This window comes from Rhincodon typus, chromosome 29 (genome assembly GCF_021869965.1).
Source record: "Rhincodon typus isolate 14 chromosome 29, sRhiTyp1.1, whole genome shotgun sequence".
Classification (NCBI taxonomy): Eukaryota; Metazoa; Chordata; class Chondrichthyes; order Orectolobiformes; family Rhincodontidae; genus Rhincodon; species Rhincodon typus.
The window spans coordinates 9130118-9147625 of record NC_063360.1 but is presented as its reverse complement, the minus strand read 5'-3'; the positions used below and the strand labels follow the sequence as shown (position 1 = coordinate 9147625).

The 17508-nt window shown below is 43.0% G+C and overlaps 1 protein-coding gene across 1 annotated transcript in view; it reads right to left on the bottom strand.

Moving 5' to 3' along the window:
• LOC109928310 (SH2 domain-containing adapter protein D-like) overlaps nucleotides 1-17508 on the bottom strand; it is a 269124-nt gene that overhangs the window by 250236 nt on the left and 1380 nt on the right. The window lies entirely within an intron of this gene.

Sequence of the window (17508 nt, the reverse complement as noted above, 5' to 3'; positions counted from 1 at the left end):
AGGTTCTGAGGAAGGGTCATCGGACCCGAAACGTTAACTCTGTTTTCCCCTCCACAGATGCTGCCAGACCTGCTGAGCTTTTCCAGCAGCTTTGTTTTTGTTCCTGATTTACAGCATCTGCAGTTCTTTTGATTTTTATTTGAATAGTTGTTAATGTTTTTGTTCCTGCACCTCCGATGCTGCCTGGCCTGCTGCGCTGCTCCAGCTCTGCACTGTGTTATCTCTGACTCCAGCATCGGCAGCTCTTACTGTCTCTCAGTTCTTTTATGTTGTCTCACAACTAAATGCCTAACCACCTTGAAGAGACATGCTCATGAACGTCTTTACCACACCCTCTGATCACATGCCGTGATACAAAGGTCTCTGACTTTTCCCAGGTCTCTTGAAGCAGGATACATCAATAGAAGCACAGCTGAATATTTAATATCAGTCCAGACACAAAAGTGTCTGTAAATGTAATATTGGTATTGAGATGAAATAAATGACTGTTGAATCTTTCCATACAATGCTATCCATGTCCCAGTTTCTTACTTTCTGAAGGATAATTTAAGCATTGCCGCATCAGATAAAGATACCCTGCAAGAAGCAAAATCCACATCTGGTTCATGGTCTTGTCAAAAATGTAGTAATTCTAACATTGTAGCACACCAACAGTACTAAAACCACTGGGGATTCTGGCTAGAGAATGTTACTGGCCGAGCACCCATCTGTCACTGCAATTCAATTACTGAGGTAAGGCTACAACGGAGATGTGCAAACTTTCCAAAAAGATGGTTTCCTCCACTTCTGGAAGGGTGATTAATGAAACGAGACTGCATCCATTCAGGAGAGATTCAATGAAATTGTATGACCATGTTATTAAAATCAGAAATGTTATTCTTATCTTTATAGAAGTTCCCAAAATGGTGACTCAGTGTTAGACTGGAGGATGGGCAAGGGCAAGGTGTGGGCTAAACAGTAGTTCATGCAGATTCCTGTTGACTACTCCAAGTCGGAACATTTCCTGATTTTGGTCAACAATTTGCTATTTTTACCAATTGGAACTTTTCTTATGCGACTCGCCCGATTTAATTTAATTTAATTTGACATTCTAAAGCTTCCCTCTTTATTTCTTTAATTATCAAAGACATTAAAGTTAGAATTGCAGCAGCTGCTTGCTTTGCACATCACACAACCCATGGCCAGCTAGTCCCTTTTAATTATTAAATATAGGAAAAGATCATCGGCAGATATCTCCTTTCTAAGCTGAAAGGCACAGATTTCCCATCATAACTCAGATCTTTGACACCAGAGATTAGCTTCCTGGCAACGAGAGTCATATCAACGAAAACTGGATATGATGCCCAAGATATGAACTGACCAGAACACTATACAATTAGAGACTTGCTCTGATTTGTACTCTTCTATGCTGGTTATGTAGTTCAACATCGTATTGAAGGATCAAGGTTGGTGCTGGCAGGTTTTGTCTGTCGTAATGTAGTTCAGTGTTCTGTATCCTGGTTGTCAAACTGCTCTTATTTTCTCTTAGCATCTTGCCAGTTTATCCTGCTTCCAATTTTGTCTAGTTCCTCTACCAAAGCCTCATCTATTCTCATGCCCTCTGGGCTTTGCAAACATTTTTAATTTCTCATTTTATTTCATGTTAATTCCACTTCATTCAATTAGCTATCTCCTGTTTTACATTTCCACACTTTACAGACGATTCCAGTTTATGCCTGTGTGCGCACAGAATTGTAGAAACCCTACAGTGTGGGAGCAGGCCATTTGGCCCATCGAGTCCACACGGACCCTCTGCTAAGCATTCCACCCAGACCCACCCCCCTCCCCAATCCCTATCACCCTGCATTTCCCATAGCTAGTCCAGCTAACCTGCACATTACTGGACACGATGGGCAATTTAGCATGGCCATTCCAGCTTACCTGCACATCTTTGGGCCTCAGGAGGAAACCACAGTACCCGGAGGAAACCCATGTAGACATGGCAGGGACATGCAAACTCCACACAGATAGTCACCCAAGGGTGGAATCGAATCTGGGTCCCTGGCGCTGTGAGGCAGCAGTGCTAACCACTGAGCCACCGTATCGCCCTGGTATGCATTTGTACTCCATTCTTTTAGAAGCCATCATGGATTTGGATCCCACCACTGTTTCTGGCAGCGATTTCCATAGCTTTACAGTTTTCTCAGAAAAACTGTCTCCTAATCACCCCATTCTTCCAGTGGTGATCTTGAAATAGTGCCTTTTAACTAACTCACGTTGCAGTGGAAATTGCTTTTCCTTATCTATCTAGTCAAAAGTTCTCTTAACTTGAACATGCTTCAAGTTACCAACTGATATAGAAAAAAATACCATGCACACAATTATATATACATCCTACAATTAGAACTGTTCTAATCTTATACATTATTAAGTTGCAGTAGGCATTGAGCACGTCATCAACTTCACCAAGGTACTGCTATTTGTATCATCCGATAATTTGCTTGAAGAGACATTATCAGGCGTTCAGAGAACAAACTTCTTCTCTTTCCCTACTGTCTTAAGACGACAGGTTCCTGATGGGATTTTCTCCATTTGTGGAGGCTTTTTGGTACCTCACCCACGTAGATGCTATTCACTTGCTAGAGATAGTAATGAGATGACAGAGCCTGCTACTGTGTCACTCATATTTCATGCCCCGTCATAGAGTCAGACATTCCTCCAAGCAGAGGGAGCAAAATTCAGGTTGTTGAATCCCAACTCCTAGCCATCAATTATAAACAGTCTAGATAAACAACTAGGAGCCGGTTATGTGCTCAGGAGATGGAGAGGTGCAGTGGTGGTAAAGCGAAGCAAGTTGCTACCAGGTCATCTCTGGTCATGACTCTGAACACTCACACAAGCCCTAGATCTGATGGTTTTCAGCCAGTTAACATTCCAGGTAGTCAAGTACATACAACACACTGTATTTAATAATAACTGGCATCAATGATACACACTCGTTTTAACAACACATCACTTTCTGCGCTCTCTTTCTCTGCAGAGACTTCTGGAATTTTCTCCACGAGTCTAACTTTACCCTCCCCTTCCCTAGGGTTGGGAGAAGAAGGACTTCAATGGCCAATAGCCCAAAACCTCAAATTAACTATCTCCCTCTCCCAAGCTCCTTCCAATAGTCTATGACAGCTTGGAGTAGCCGTGCCAGGAGTAAACCATTGTCGAGTCTCGAGCCTCACTTGAGCTCCATACTAAGGTGCAGAGAGAGTGAAGCAGTGTTGAACATGTAACTTTTCCAATAGTGCCTTAAACTGAGGCCCTATTTTTCCCTCTCAGCAGAAAAGGAAAATATCATATGCCTCTGTTTGAAGAGCAGCAGGGGAACTTTCCCTGGTCTTGTGGCCAATAGGTATGACTCAATTACATAGCTAAAAACAGCTTATATAATGATGAGACCACTTCTGTTGTGGGAGCTTGCTGTCTGTAAATTGGTTGCCATTTTTCTTACATTATACAGTGACTGCACTGCAAAAGTACTTAATTCATTAGAAATAAGATGATGAGAGATTGTTAAACATACCATATAAATTCAAGTCTTTTGATCATATGCAAAATGACTCAAGTAGAATGGAGAGTCAAATAGCACACCAGGACACGAGCACATAATCAAGGCTGACACTTCAGCACAAAGCATGTTCAGTGTGGAAAGTGCCATCTTTTAGATGACATGTTAATCAAGGCTTTAAGTGGCCTTTGGCAGTCAGAGAGGATGAGTGATTAATTAGATATCTCAAGTGATGGTTAGGGGGATGTGGTGTGTGCTATATAAATGCTGGTTTGTTTCTTACACTGGATAAATGTGTCATCTAGCATGGCGATAAACCAAAAGGTACTCACATCAATCCCTTCAAAAGCAGGGGGAAGTTAAATTGGTCAATCATTTTGAAAGGCAATCCGTCATTAAACAATACAGAGCCAACACAAGCAGACAACTCTCTGCTGCAAGGTAAATAGCTTCTGTGTTGGCAAGGTAGCAACTGAGACAATGAACCACAAATTATGGAGGAAGGGGCAAGGGAAGGCAGGGTTGCTGTTTATGTCCAGCCGAAGAAAATATCAGGGATTCACGGCATCGACCCATCATTGTTTTATGCCAGAGAGGGTAGGACAATGTCAATGATCTATTTGCTGTTGATTGACAATGGTCAAAGTATAAAAGAATTGCAATTTACTCAGAGCTTTGGTGCAATTTGCACAGGGATTGTAATGTTCCATTAAATCTTTAATGCTATCCCATTTAATTACTGTGAATACTGCACAGCACCTTCCACCACAATTTTGTGTGTGATCACAAATCCTCAGCTTAATTTAATTCACCCTTATGTACTGCCATCGTGCTTCACATTGCGAAACAGATGGGGAAAGAGAGAGAAGATGGAATAAAGAAGGAAGAAGTGGCAGTGAAAAAGCTGAAGGCTGTTTTTCCAAGTCACATCCCCCATTCCAATTACCAGGATTTAAAGGAAATGGTGAACCTCTTTATCACTCTTCCTGTTACAACCTTTTAAATGGAATATCATGTTACTGGATCTTGGTTTACCTCATCTTCTCTCCTATTGCGTGTTGCCTTGTACTGCTGGCTTTCGCCCAACATTCTGCTGTAATGGGTTGCTAGTGTGTGAATTCCAGACTTAAAATTAGTGGCTGGACTGTCCTTTGAAGTGGAGTGGCATGCAGGTTAAAGTTGGTGTGATAATGGATTGAGAGTAAATGAGTCTGAATCAATGAGAGACCACGTAGGAATTTTCCTTTCCATCTAAAGCACGTTACAGCGTTGCTGGTAAATGCCTCATGAAAGCAAACTTTCATTTACGTAGAGATTTGATGAAGTCTGCTTAGAAAGGCCTTTAAAATTTTCAAGTGCAATTCATTATCCAACTGTTATATATAAACTCAATGTGCAATGCACCCACAGCAAGATCCCACAATGGCACAGATGAACAAAGTGAATGTTGTACAGGGTAATGGTTCTGAAGGAGTTAAAGGTCATGGTACATTAGGCTCCACCCATGCTGTTGACATCACATTCAGTCTGTGAATGTTAACAGCAGATTCTACATTGACCTTTACAGATGTATTCAATGCAGTTCCTGTAAGTTCTAGCCATTATGCCAAGATGGTGTACCTCTGTACTGATGGTTAAATAGGTCTTATACAAAGTAAAGACATAGAAGGATTAGTGGCAGTGAACTACTTGAAACAAAGAGGCAGAAACGGCACGTGCCACAAGTTGCCAGTAGTGGTAATTTGGGTAATGCCACCTTCAGGTAGAATTGTTGCTTGAATTATTGATGAAACTTAGTCAGATTTCTTACAGTCTAAAGTTGATGCATCTTTGGAGAAAGTTATTCAAATTATGCTAGAAGCAGAAACGTGAAAGGCTTATAGGCAGATCCTGAAAGAAGATCTATCCTACCTCGAAAGGGAAACAGCAACTATTCACTTTGTAAGGTATGGATACTCTAAAGAGGCATGTGCAAAACATACACAGAGCCAAATGCCGGATGCTAAGAGCCAATGACTGGTCCACAGTCATTTATCCTCTCCCATTGATCATTAGACAGGCCCCAGACAAAATTTAGACAAGGGAGGGCTGGTGGTTGCATACTGCCTGAAACAACATTCACTCTGAATCACAGACAGGCTGAGTTTATAGATACCATGAGGTGCCAATAGTGGCAACATGATAATATCAGAATTAATTTGTTTCTCAGTGAGAAATAATCGAGGCAAAAAAAAATTGATCAGGAAGACATAGGGAGAAAAACAGCACCTTGGAATCTTTAACTTCCAATGAGGGAAGGGTAGGGTTTGGGTTTTAAGAAAGATAGATGCATAGAAGAATGGGGATAATCAAGACCAGTCCCTAACTTTGCAGAGCCAGAGAACATCATAGGACTGCAGTCTTTCCTTTTAATAACTGGCAAAATCATACGCTCTCAGGCAACACTGCCCTAGCATTGTGCCCACTGGTATTGGCTGCAATTCATCTCCACTTTTCTTTCCTCTAGAGGGAGATTGGATGAGCATTTCAAACAGAAACCTGCTGCCCTAGATTTTCGTTCTGTTTTGATATTCGCTGTCAGAGCTGTGATAAAATAAGGGCTTCACTGCTTTCTGATCAGAAGCAATGGCTCTGCAGATTTGTCACCCATTCCGAATTGTGCTGCTCACAGCTGCTCCCAAGTTTCTTTCACTGTCTTGAACACGTTATCCCACACATCACAAGTTTTGAATTAACATTAATTGGCAGCAAAACAAATATCAGAATTCCGGCCAGGATGCAATTCACTCATCCCACCGACCAGCAAGCCCACTTTCCGTTCCCCATTGGGTATAGTGATCCAGGGCAAACATTGAGGAGTTGAACTCAACCCTTTAAATGAGGCAGTCATAAAAAAAAGACAACGCTTCAGGATAGTTTTACCTTAGATGAGACATGTGGTGAGCACTAAGACCCTAATGATGTTAATAACTTTACCAGTTGCTTTATTGCACAGATGAAGTAACCCAGTTTTTAAGAGGCTGCCAATTGTTTCCAAACGACTAAGCCTGGGAGTCCAGCATTGCTGAACAGAAAATGAGAACCTCTGGCATTCAAAATTACAGAAACTGCAACATCAGTAAAACTACCCTTCCAAACCACAGACCCTCCTCCACCCCTGCAGTTAATAGAAAAACTCTGTACAAAGTATGATGTTCAAACCCATGTTCTTAAGTAATCATTGAAACAAGATCTGAACTCCTGGGTTCATGCTAATTAGAGACGCAAAAAAAAAGCAAATATCAACTGAGGCCCTTATACTGTTACAACAATAGGCAATGCAAAGAGAAGTTTTATTTTCTTAATGCATTCCCCAGTCTTCCTGGTTACTAAAAATGGATCATGGACTATGATCTTGTTGCCAAGCACAGGCTCTGAGCCACAGGTCAGTTTTCCAAGCCATTAGAATCATCCCAGAGCCTCCGGAAATTAAGGATTTCTTTCCTGGACGCCACTGTGATCAAAACGTTGAACAAAAATCATCAGTGCTTTTCTTTTCTTCTTCTTTGAAGACTTTAGTTTTATTGCTTCAAGTAATATTCAAAAGGGATCAGAAGGTTATTTCACTGGGCAGTTGAAAGTGGAAGATCATCTAATGAAACTTCTAAGAATGTGTTCAACCTTACCCTAGCTAGAACAAACATCAGTATAAAAGGTGTACAGACCAGTGTGTGGACATCTGGCTGATTCCTGCTGCAAAGCCCAATGACTAAACATCGTGACCGCGATGCCTTTACAATTTTGATTGCTGAACATTTCACAGCCGATCTAACAGGTCCAGGCAGCAGGTGATTGAGGGGTCTGACTGCTTGTCCTTCCCTTTCACATTTATGATTGCGCTCTGGTGTCCTTGGAGAGGGAATACGCAGTGCCCACTGCCTCACTTAAGATCTTCCAGGACCCTTGGGCACCACAGGGGTTGGAATGCATTGTTAATATTCACAAAATATCATTTTAGTTTGAACTTTAAGTCAAACTTTCAAATTTTTTTTATAACAGTGCCTCCTGAAGGGACTGGCAAACTTCAAGTCTGGTTTCATTTGACTTTACATCGCTTAAGAAGAGTTTCCTCATACCATCCAAGGGGCTTTTGCTGTGCAGTGATAGCATCTGTACCATTGTATCTGTATCAAATCAAATTGAGACACATGGTCTGGCTCAAATCCCATCTGCCATTGTGGGTCTCATTACATGCCTGAAATAAAAATATATGTTTTTATCCCCAGAGATTATCATCTGATTTCATTCAGTCATAGGGCATCTTCACAATAGTTTGAATGATCAGGAATCTGTGGCTTGAGGCCTTTCAGGGTGTGCATCCACGAGCAAGTATCGTAATCTTTTCTTTACTGGTTTACTCATACACTGAGAACAGCCATATGGCTGACATTTTCTCTCAAATTTCATTTCAACGGCACTTCTAACTTAGGAGCACGCTGGAAGGTAGCAGAATTAGACATAACGTGGATTCTACAATACAAAAGGTCATGTCAGGTGCAGCTCGCTCAAAAGTGGTAGACTGCCTTAAGGAGGGCCTCAAAGGCAAGAGAATGGTGGAGAGACAGAGGTTAAAGGGAGAGGATTTCAGAGTTCGTGGTTGAGACAGTTAAAGCTATGACCGCCAATGTTGAAAGCCTCTCGAGGAAGAGGAAAGAGGGTGAAGGGTTGGAGGGAGGGGAAGAAGTGCAAGATGATGATGTATTGGAGGGACAGAAAGAGGGGCATGACCCAGGTGGTGGGGCAGCAAATGCCATAACTGATATCAAGAACATTCGCACATTTTTCTCGTTCAAGTTAAAGCAAAATCTCTTTTCTAAACCATTGACAGGAAATGCCCTTGGCATTACGATTGATTCCACAGCAAACAAGTCCAGCCTGTTACCGTGCTGCCCATTGGATAAGGCCATAAGAAATAGAAACAGGAGTAGGCCATTCAATCTCTCGAGCCTGCTCCACCATTCAATAGGATCATGGCCTGATCTGTCATTCCTCACGGCCACTTTCCTGCCTTTCCTCATTACCTTTGATTCGCCTGCTGAACAAGAATCTCTCAGACTTGTATATTAACTCCCAATGCTCAGGAAAGAAATTCCTCCTTATGTCAGTCTTAAACAGGCACCCCTTTACTCTGCAACTCTGCCCTCCGGTCCTAGACTCTCCCATGAGGGGAAACATCCTCTCAGCATTTACCCTGTCAAGCCTCTTGAAAATCCGATATGTTTCAATGAGATCACCCCTCGTTCTTCCAAAATCCAGCATGTACAGTTCCAATCTGTTTAGCCTTTTCTCATAAGACAATCCCTCCATACCAGGGATCATCCTAGTCAACCTCCTATGGACTGTGTTCAATTATTTTTCCTTAAATAAGGGGACCAAAACTTCTCTCAGTACTCCAGATGTTGACTTAGCAGCACCTTGTACAGTTGCAGTAAGACTTCTCTACTCTTCTCCTCCAACCTCCTTGAAATAAGGGCCAACATTCTATTAGCCTTCCTCATTACCTGCTGTACCTGTGTGCTAGCTTTCTGGGTTTTGTGCACAAGCCCCCCCCTTCCTAAATCTCTTTGTGTTGGAGTTTTCTGAAGCCTTAAAAGAACATTCTGTTCTTGGTTCTCCCTTCCAATATGAACAACTTCACATTTTCTCACATTATATTTCTCACAATATATTGCCAACTTTTTTGCCCACTTGCTTAACCTATCGATATCTCTCTGTAAACTATCTGTATTCCTCACAACTTGCCTTTCCACTTACTTTTGTGGATGTAATGCATTGCTGAATTACAATGTGAATTTTAGCCAAGTGCTTGTCAAAGTCAGGGGCCAATAAAAGGCCCACGTGATATTCAGACATGACTACAGAGTCTAGGCAGCTTGTGGTCAGGGAACCTCCTCAGCGCCTTCACTCATTACTTGGCTGCTTTTTTTTTGGGGGAGTGGGGGACAGATGAGGGGAGAAACGAAAGGAAACAATGAGGCTCTCTGGCCAGTCCTCAAAGCTTAAACGAAAGCTGTCAGGGCAGGAAGTGTCCATCAAACTGGTTATATTATAATGTTACAGCCACTTCTATAGAAAAGTACATGCTCCTTTTTACAAGAACAAACACTCACACCAACTCAACTTTGTGTCAAAGAAATGAAGTTACTTGAAAATTTCTGCATGGCAGCTAATGAGCATGTCCGATAAAAGGGCTGCTTTCCTTTCAAAACACAACAGTAAAGCTTGGCACTCGATCCCAGGCCATCCTGAGTTGACTAACCTCACACTGAGATTACTACAGCAGGTGAAACAACTGGATGCAACACTTCAGGCATAGAGCAATCAGCCAGGGTATTAACCCATGTTGCTATCCATTTTTCCACAGCCCCATTCGTAGAATCCCTACAGTGCAGAAACAGGTCCTTCGGTCCAACAAGCACACACCGACCCTCACAGCACCCCACTCAGACCCATTACCCTTTCCCTGTAACCCATCTACACATCCCTGAGCGCTATGGACAATTTAGCATGGCCAATCCACTTAACCTGCACATCTTTGGACTGTGGGAGGAAACCGGAGCACCCGGAGGAAACCCACGCAGACATGGGGAGAATGTGCAAGCTCCACACAGACAGTCGCCCAAGGGATGAATCGAACCCGGGTCCCTGGCGCTTTGAGGTAGCAGTGCTAATCACTGAGCCACCGTGCTCGCTGTACTGTTTAACACAACATTAGGGCTTCGTGTAGCTGTGATTTTTTTGAAAGTTGAGCTGTTTATTCAGCAGCTCACATGTTAAAGAATGCCACTGAGTCAGAAGATGGATTGGGGAGAACATTTGAATCGGTGAAATAAAACGTTCATACCTTTACTGACTATACCAAAATCAGTTTCCCAATGGGCAGCTTGACAATAGCAACACAGAAGTACAGACTGAATCAAGTGGCTAAACAAATTAACAAATAATAGTCAAAGAAGATTGAGTTTGCATCCTCATTCATTTTAGACAATAGTGGAGGGTCTGAAGTCTACTGTAAAGAGAAGATTTCTGGAGAGCTTTTGATGATGCTTAAGCTGCCATTCCGAGATGGAATCCAGCACACGTCTTACAATCGGCATACTTCAGGCAGCTTTAACACAGTTAATTACTATCTGTGACATGTCTTGAGACTTTCAGTCAGAGAAGGAGACATTAGGGTAGGTCACAGAGTCATAGAGTTGTACAGCATGAAACAGACCCTTCAGTCCAACTCGTCCATGCTGACCAGATATCCTAAATTAGTCTAGTCCCATTTGCCTGCATTTGGCTCATATCCCTCTAAGTCCTTCTTATTCATGCACCCATCCAGATGCCTTTTAAGTGTTGTAATTGTACCAGCCTCTACCACCTCCTCTGGCAGCTCATTCCATAAACTCACCAACCTCTGCATGAAAACGTTGCCCCTTAGGTCCCTTTTAAATCTTTCTTTCACCTTAAACCCATGCCCTCTAGTTTTGGACTCCCCTACCCTGGGGAAAAGACCGTAATTATTCACTCAATCCATGCCCGTCATAATTATATAAACCTTTATAAGGTCAACCCTCAGCCTGCGATGCTCCAGGGAAAATAGCTCCAGCCTATCCCTATAGCTCAAACCCTCCAGCCCAGGCAAAATCCTTTTCTGAACCCTTTCAAGTTTCACAACCTCTTCCCTATAGCAGGCAGACCAGAATTATATGCAAACGTGCCCTAACCAATGTCCTGCATAGCCACAACGTAACATTCCAATACCTAGGCTCAGTGCACTGACCAATAAAGGTAAGTGTACCAAACACCTTCTTCACTACCCTGTCTACCTGCGACTCTCCCTTCAAGGAACTATGAACCTGCACTCTTTGTTCAGCAACACTCCCCTTGACCCTACTAAGTGTATAAGACCTGCCCTGATTTGCCTTACCATAATGCAGCACCTCACATTTATCTAAATTAAACTCCATCTGCCTCTCCTGACTAAATGCTTAGACAGGGAGATTTTAAGAGGCATCTTAAATGGAGGAGAGGGAGTTTAACACATTTCAGGGAGGGAATTGTAGAGCTCGGGTGCAAAACTGAAGGCCACCAATGGATAAAGACAGCTTAGGTGCACAAGAAAGCAGAGCCGAAGGATCACGAGAGACTTCAGAGGATTGGAGGAAGTTACAGAGATAGAGCGGGGAGGCCATAGAGACATTTAAATAAGAGAAATAAAATTTTAACATCATGGCACTGGTGCGTCAGGAGTCAAATATATAATCAACAAGCAGAGGGTGGACATTACCAAGGTGGAAACATGCAACCTTTGTGACAGAGAAAATATTGAGTCATTAGCTCAGTTTGGAATCAAATAGAACACCTAGATTGCAGGCCAGACTTGTTCAGTCCAAACTGATAGCCCCAGAGGTGTCTGACTAGGTGACAAGGAAACAGAGTGCTTGACAGTTTCATTGTTCCTAACCTTTAACTGGAAGAAATAATGGTTCACACGTGACTGGCTGTCAGAGAAGCAGGCTGACAAGACAGGCAGTGGAGGATATAATCCACCAAGAGGTTTCACTCGCTACTTTGCGGACTTTCTCCACTCAGTACTGAAGACACAGGAACCAGGCAGAGTTACTAAATTGCCGCAAAGTAATTGTTGACAGCCGTCACTTATTGCCAATCTGGGCTAGGTGCAGAATCCAAATTCCAAAAGGTGAAGGAAGGAGGTTAGAATCACATCTGGTTAATGTTCCATACGTGATGGGTCACACTAAAGTATGTACAGTTAAGAGCACCTCTCTCAGTTATGGACCTTATAAATGACCCACTTCTGCAACAATTCTTTTGGTTCATGGCAATTTTTACCAGTGCCAGCTCATTCCTTTCCAATTTCAGTGACGGTGAGTGAAAAGAAATATCCTTTTAACGAAGAAAGGTCACAGACCTAAACTGTCTTTCTCTCTCCACTCATGTCATCTGACCTGCTCACCGTTTTGAATCTTTTCTGTTTTTATTTCAGATTTCCAGAACCACTGTATTTTGAATTTGTCCTTTTCAGAAATATTGTTTTCACCCTCCATTTACAGCTTAATATAAACACATGAATTAGGAAGAGTAGGCCACTCAGCTCCTTGAAGCTGATCTGACAGTTACTAGCATCATAGCTGATTGGAATGTAGCCTTAACTCCACATCAATTCCCATTAAGGCAAACACAGGGGTCTTAAAGTGGCAGAAACAACTTCTTCCGCAGGATCAGGGCACTTTCAGCATTGGATGGTCTTGATCATTTGTCACAAAGCCGTTTTGTAAAGATGCTGCAGGAAATTACACCATGCCTACCAAAACAGCCTTTTTTGATAGTATTCACCACCAATACCAATCCTTGGCTGCCATCAGCAAGATGGCAATTCTGTCAAGACACGACTAAATCGACTGATTTAAAAACACCACTCTCTTTGGCAGCAAGAGGTGTCTCCTTTATTGGACACAGTAGAATCCAAAGTCGTGTCTGAACAATCTAAACCCCTTAAATCCTGTTAATCTGAAGCCCCGTGCAAGGTATGCAATAACTTTACTATATGACGTAGTCACAATACCTTCCTCACCTTCCAGGACAGGATTACAAGGAGAAATGTCATGTCTTTCCTGCAGGTGTGGCTTTGAAACCTTTTCCCTTATTCCAGCCTTTGTGGGCTCCAGTTTTTTGATAAAAATGATTGTCAGGTTACTCTCCTGCTTCCATTTCTCTTTGCAAATTTCAAATACACCAACCTGCACTATGGTGTTCCCACTGCATCCTCACTTAAATCCAAGGCACTTGAATTTAACAATGCACTCTTACTCCAAAAGGGGATTAAAACTGACCTCATCACCTCAATGTCCCCTTCCTCCTACAAGATTTTTAAACACTACATTGGCATCGATTGTTCCTAGATTTATTGTTTCTTCTATCCCAGTTGTCAGTCATGATGTCCTGCACGGTGACCTTTGAGCTGAAGTCTGAAAATAAAGTCCAGGCTTCATTTGGTGGAAACCTACAGCATGAAATGCCATTGCAAATCAGAGTCAAAGGAAAAAATACAATTGGGATGGTCTAAATAAAAGAACCCAGCTCACTCAAAATTCAATTGGGGAGCTTTATTGTAGATCTGCTGTTGTTCCATGAAGCAGGAACAAATGAAAGGAAATATAATTGATAAATGGTCTGCCTGGTATTCCAATCACTGCGTGAATTCCTGTAATGTGACAGTAGATCATCGAGGTGAAGACTCATTTCCAGGAGCAGCCATGCGTTTCCCTCCGAGGCTCCAGTGCTTTGTGTAATAGTCAACTTTGAGGAACAGCAAGGCCCAGATCTGGTTGCTAGCCTGTGCGACATCAGCCCACTTCAGCTACAGCACTGCAACTGGTTATGGCCTCAGGAGAATGAGGGCTGCATTGCTCCACTTAACCCGATATCTGACTAACCCACCGATGCTCCCAACCTAGGTTCGCCATTGAACGGTGATCAATGCCGCGGGAGTGGCGCTGCCAAACGTCCAAATATGTCCTGGAATTGTACAATAATCAGCTGGACATTGCTCCAAATGAGCCACGGAGGAACATCATTCACCATTCAAAAGAAACCGAGTATTCTACATTTGGTCTGAACATATTCAAATAATTACAAAAATACTGGAGATCAGAGTAAAATAAAAAAATTGCTACCAATTCATGAACAGGCAAGATAAATCCTATTGGGTAACAAAGTCTATTCAGTTTCTGCGAAGTGGTGGTGGGAACACAGCATAACTGAAGGATGTACTAAGGCTGGAAGTGTATGGTGGAGGCATCAGATCACATGACGAAACTGGCAGTGAGAGCTGAGAAAAATCTTTTCTTCAATATTGCTTTGTTATTTGCAGTCGGTACATGAATCGTTCAGCATGGTACATTCAAGGATTGTACAGCTGCACACCCTGGAGACAAACTGAGGTAGCACTGCGTAGCTGTCCTTAAGTAACCATTCCCAGCTCCAGTCCATTCTTAACGAAGGGTCACCAGAGAATCTCTTGCAATAGCTTCTCTTCCTGCTCCCACATAATTCCAATTAAACACTGGGATGACTGAAACTATTGTCTTTAGTCTGGTCTCCAAACTCCATTCCCTAGACACCAGCTCCATCCATTCGTTACCACACTTCACTGGCGTAGTGCACTGCGTCCTGCTACTTACAGAGTCATGATTAAAGTTAAAGATTTTATCAAAGTATGCAAAATTCCAAATTTAATGAAATTTCTCCAAACTAAGCCCCCAGATAAACCTGGCAGGTGATCGAGTCATTTACCTGTACTTCACTCAACCTGTGTTCACAGCTCACAATGTGGTCTGCTCTACATTTTGAAAACGAAGCGTAGTCAAGGTGACCAATTCCCAGAGCGCTTATGTTCTGTCCACAAAAATGACCCTGAGCTTCTAGTTGCCTGCCACTTCAAGTCACCACCTTGTGCAGTGGCTAACATCTCTGTTTCGAGCTTGCTGCAGTACTCCAGCGAAACTCAGGACAAGCTGGAAGAACAGGATCTCATTTTCTGCTTGGGAACTCTGTAGCCTTCTGGGCTCAATATTGAGTTATACATGTTTTAGGGCCTGAGCACCGTCTCCCATGTCCTTACCCCAACCCCGACATACCAGGCCTTGTCTGCTGCCACAAACAACCTACTGTCAACTCATTCTGGGGGCTTCAGATTCTCTCATTCATATCCGCAAGCTGCTCAGCTACTGGAAGCCAATCACATAGCTGTTGGCAGACAGAAAGCCTCCGTCATCGGCAACAGGTCACAATTACACAGCCCAATCAGCTACTTAGAGTGGCACGGTGGCTCAGTGGTTAGCACTGCTGCCTCACAGCACCAGGGACCTGGGTTTGATTCCACCCTTGGGTGACTGTATGTGTGGAGTTTATACATTCTCCCTGTACTCCAGTTTCCTCCCACATGTGCAGGTTAGATGGATTGGCAACGCTAAATTGCCCCTAGGGTGGAGGCTAGGCGCAGTAGTAAAGGGGAATGTAGGGTTACATGGACGGGGTGGGTCTGGGTGTGACGCAATTCGAAGGATCGGTGTGGACTGCTGGGGCACATGGCCTGCTTCCACACTGTAGGGATTCTGTGACCTGTTACCAGCCAAATTTCCCTTTGTGTACCAGCTCCCAACACCCACAGCTCAAGCTTGCTTGCTACAACCTCAACACCATTTTCCCCAACCCAGATGAACAAACAGCACTCAAATAAGCATCAATAATTTGCTTTTAAAGAACACGGCAACACTTCCACAATCCTCAGTATTTGAAACAGTCCTTTTCCCATTTCAATTCAATGAAAACTACAGAAAAATATAAAGATACCTTCTTTACATAGTACAGGAGGTCATTGCTGTTAAGTCCATCCCCCTTCCTGGGGCTGCTCTGTGTTTAAGCCAGTCTGTTTGCAACCTCAGTGTTACATCTGACTCTGAGGGGAGTTTCTGAACTCATATTCATGACATGACTTTCCTGGTCAAGCAGCAGCTTGATTCTAAAATTCTCATCTTTGCTTTCAAATCACAATATGACATCGCCCTTCCCTTTTTATAATCTCCTCCAAACCCATAACTCTTCAGGATATCTACACTCCTCCAATTCCAGCCTCTTGTGCACCTCCAGTTTTAATCGCTCCACCACTGATGGCTGCATTTTCTAGGCCTCAGACCCTCTCCCACCTTGCCACCTCACTTTCCTCCTCTCCAATGCTCCTTAAAATTGACTGCTTTTAATCATCTGATCCAGTATCTCCTCACAGTGTTGTCCTCTGTTTTCTAATGTTCCTGTGAGGTGTTTGGGATGGTTCATTATGTCAAAAGGCGCTCTGTAAGTTGTTGTTGTTGTCGTCGTCAATGGGAGGCCGCAACTTTGGAAATGAAGTGGAGAAAATAGGAATGGGGACGGGAGGACGAGGCGAGACAAAATAAAATGCTTCGAAAGACTTTATCATTTGATGAGAATTGACAGGAATTAATGAGCCCCGGGCTGAGATAGCCAGTAAGAAAACATTTAGCATCATTCTGCCAATTAATGAGCAGTCTTGCCAGCTGCGTGAAGCTATCAGCAAAATGCAATGACATCAGTTCAAGGTAACTATTACTGCAAAATCAAATGCAGCCTCCTGAAGAACCTTAGTGTACAATATACGAGATGAATATGTAAAACAAAAATTATATTCATCAACTGCTTTCCTAAGTGCAATATCACAGTACTATCAGGGCTCCAGGTCAGCATTTAGGTAAATCATAGAGAATTAATAGGGTCTTCAATAGTTCAGCTGTGTGAGGATTTAATGCATTACAGACTCGTAAGTGACACGTAGGATATACAATGGGCGAAACAGAGACAGTTACGGGTCTGTCACTCAAAGAAGCGATGGAAAATATTAAGCTGGTGATTTATGAATGCTTAGAGAACTTTGAAATTGCACAACAGCCTTGAATCTCTGTTGCCTCTCTGTATGACTGGATTGCTGAGATTTCTGGCAGGTGAAATGCTACTCAGTTTGCATCTCCTGAAGTCAGGGGTCCTGATGCCAATTGCAAAGGCTCTGTATTAGCTGGGATCGGTTTACCTAGTACAGATTGGGACAAATGCTGGTCTGGGGCATGAGGCACTGGGGAGGAAAAATCAGTAGCAGGGGGATAGTGTGATCAGCAACATGTAGTCAGAGGAGGAGAGACAGATGGACAAGGGGGAAAAGTAAATGGATAGTATAGAAGAGCAGGGTGAAGCAACAGGGGTAGTGTAATCACCAGATGAGGCATGAGGAGGGGAAGAGCATGGCACAGGAGGCAGGGACAGGGTTAAGAGGGCCATGGGGGGAGAGACAGGAGCAGCAGAGACCATGAGGACAGAGTGTGTGCTGGGGCAGCAACAGGGGGCAGAGGACA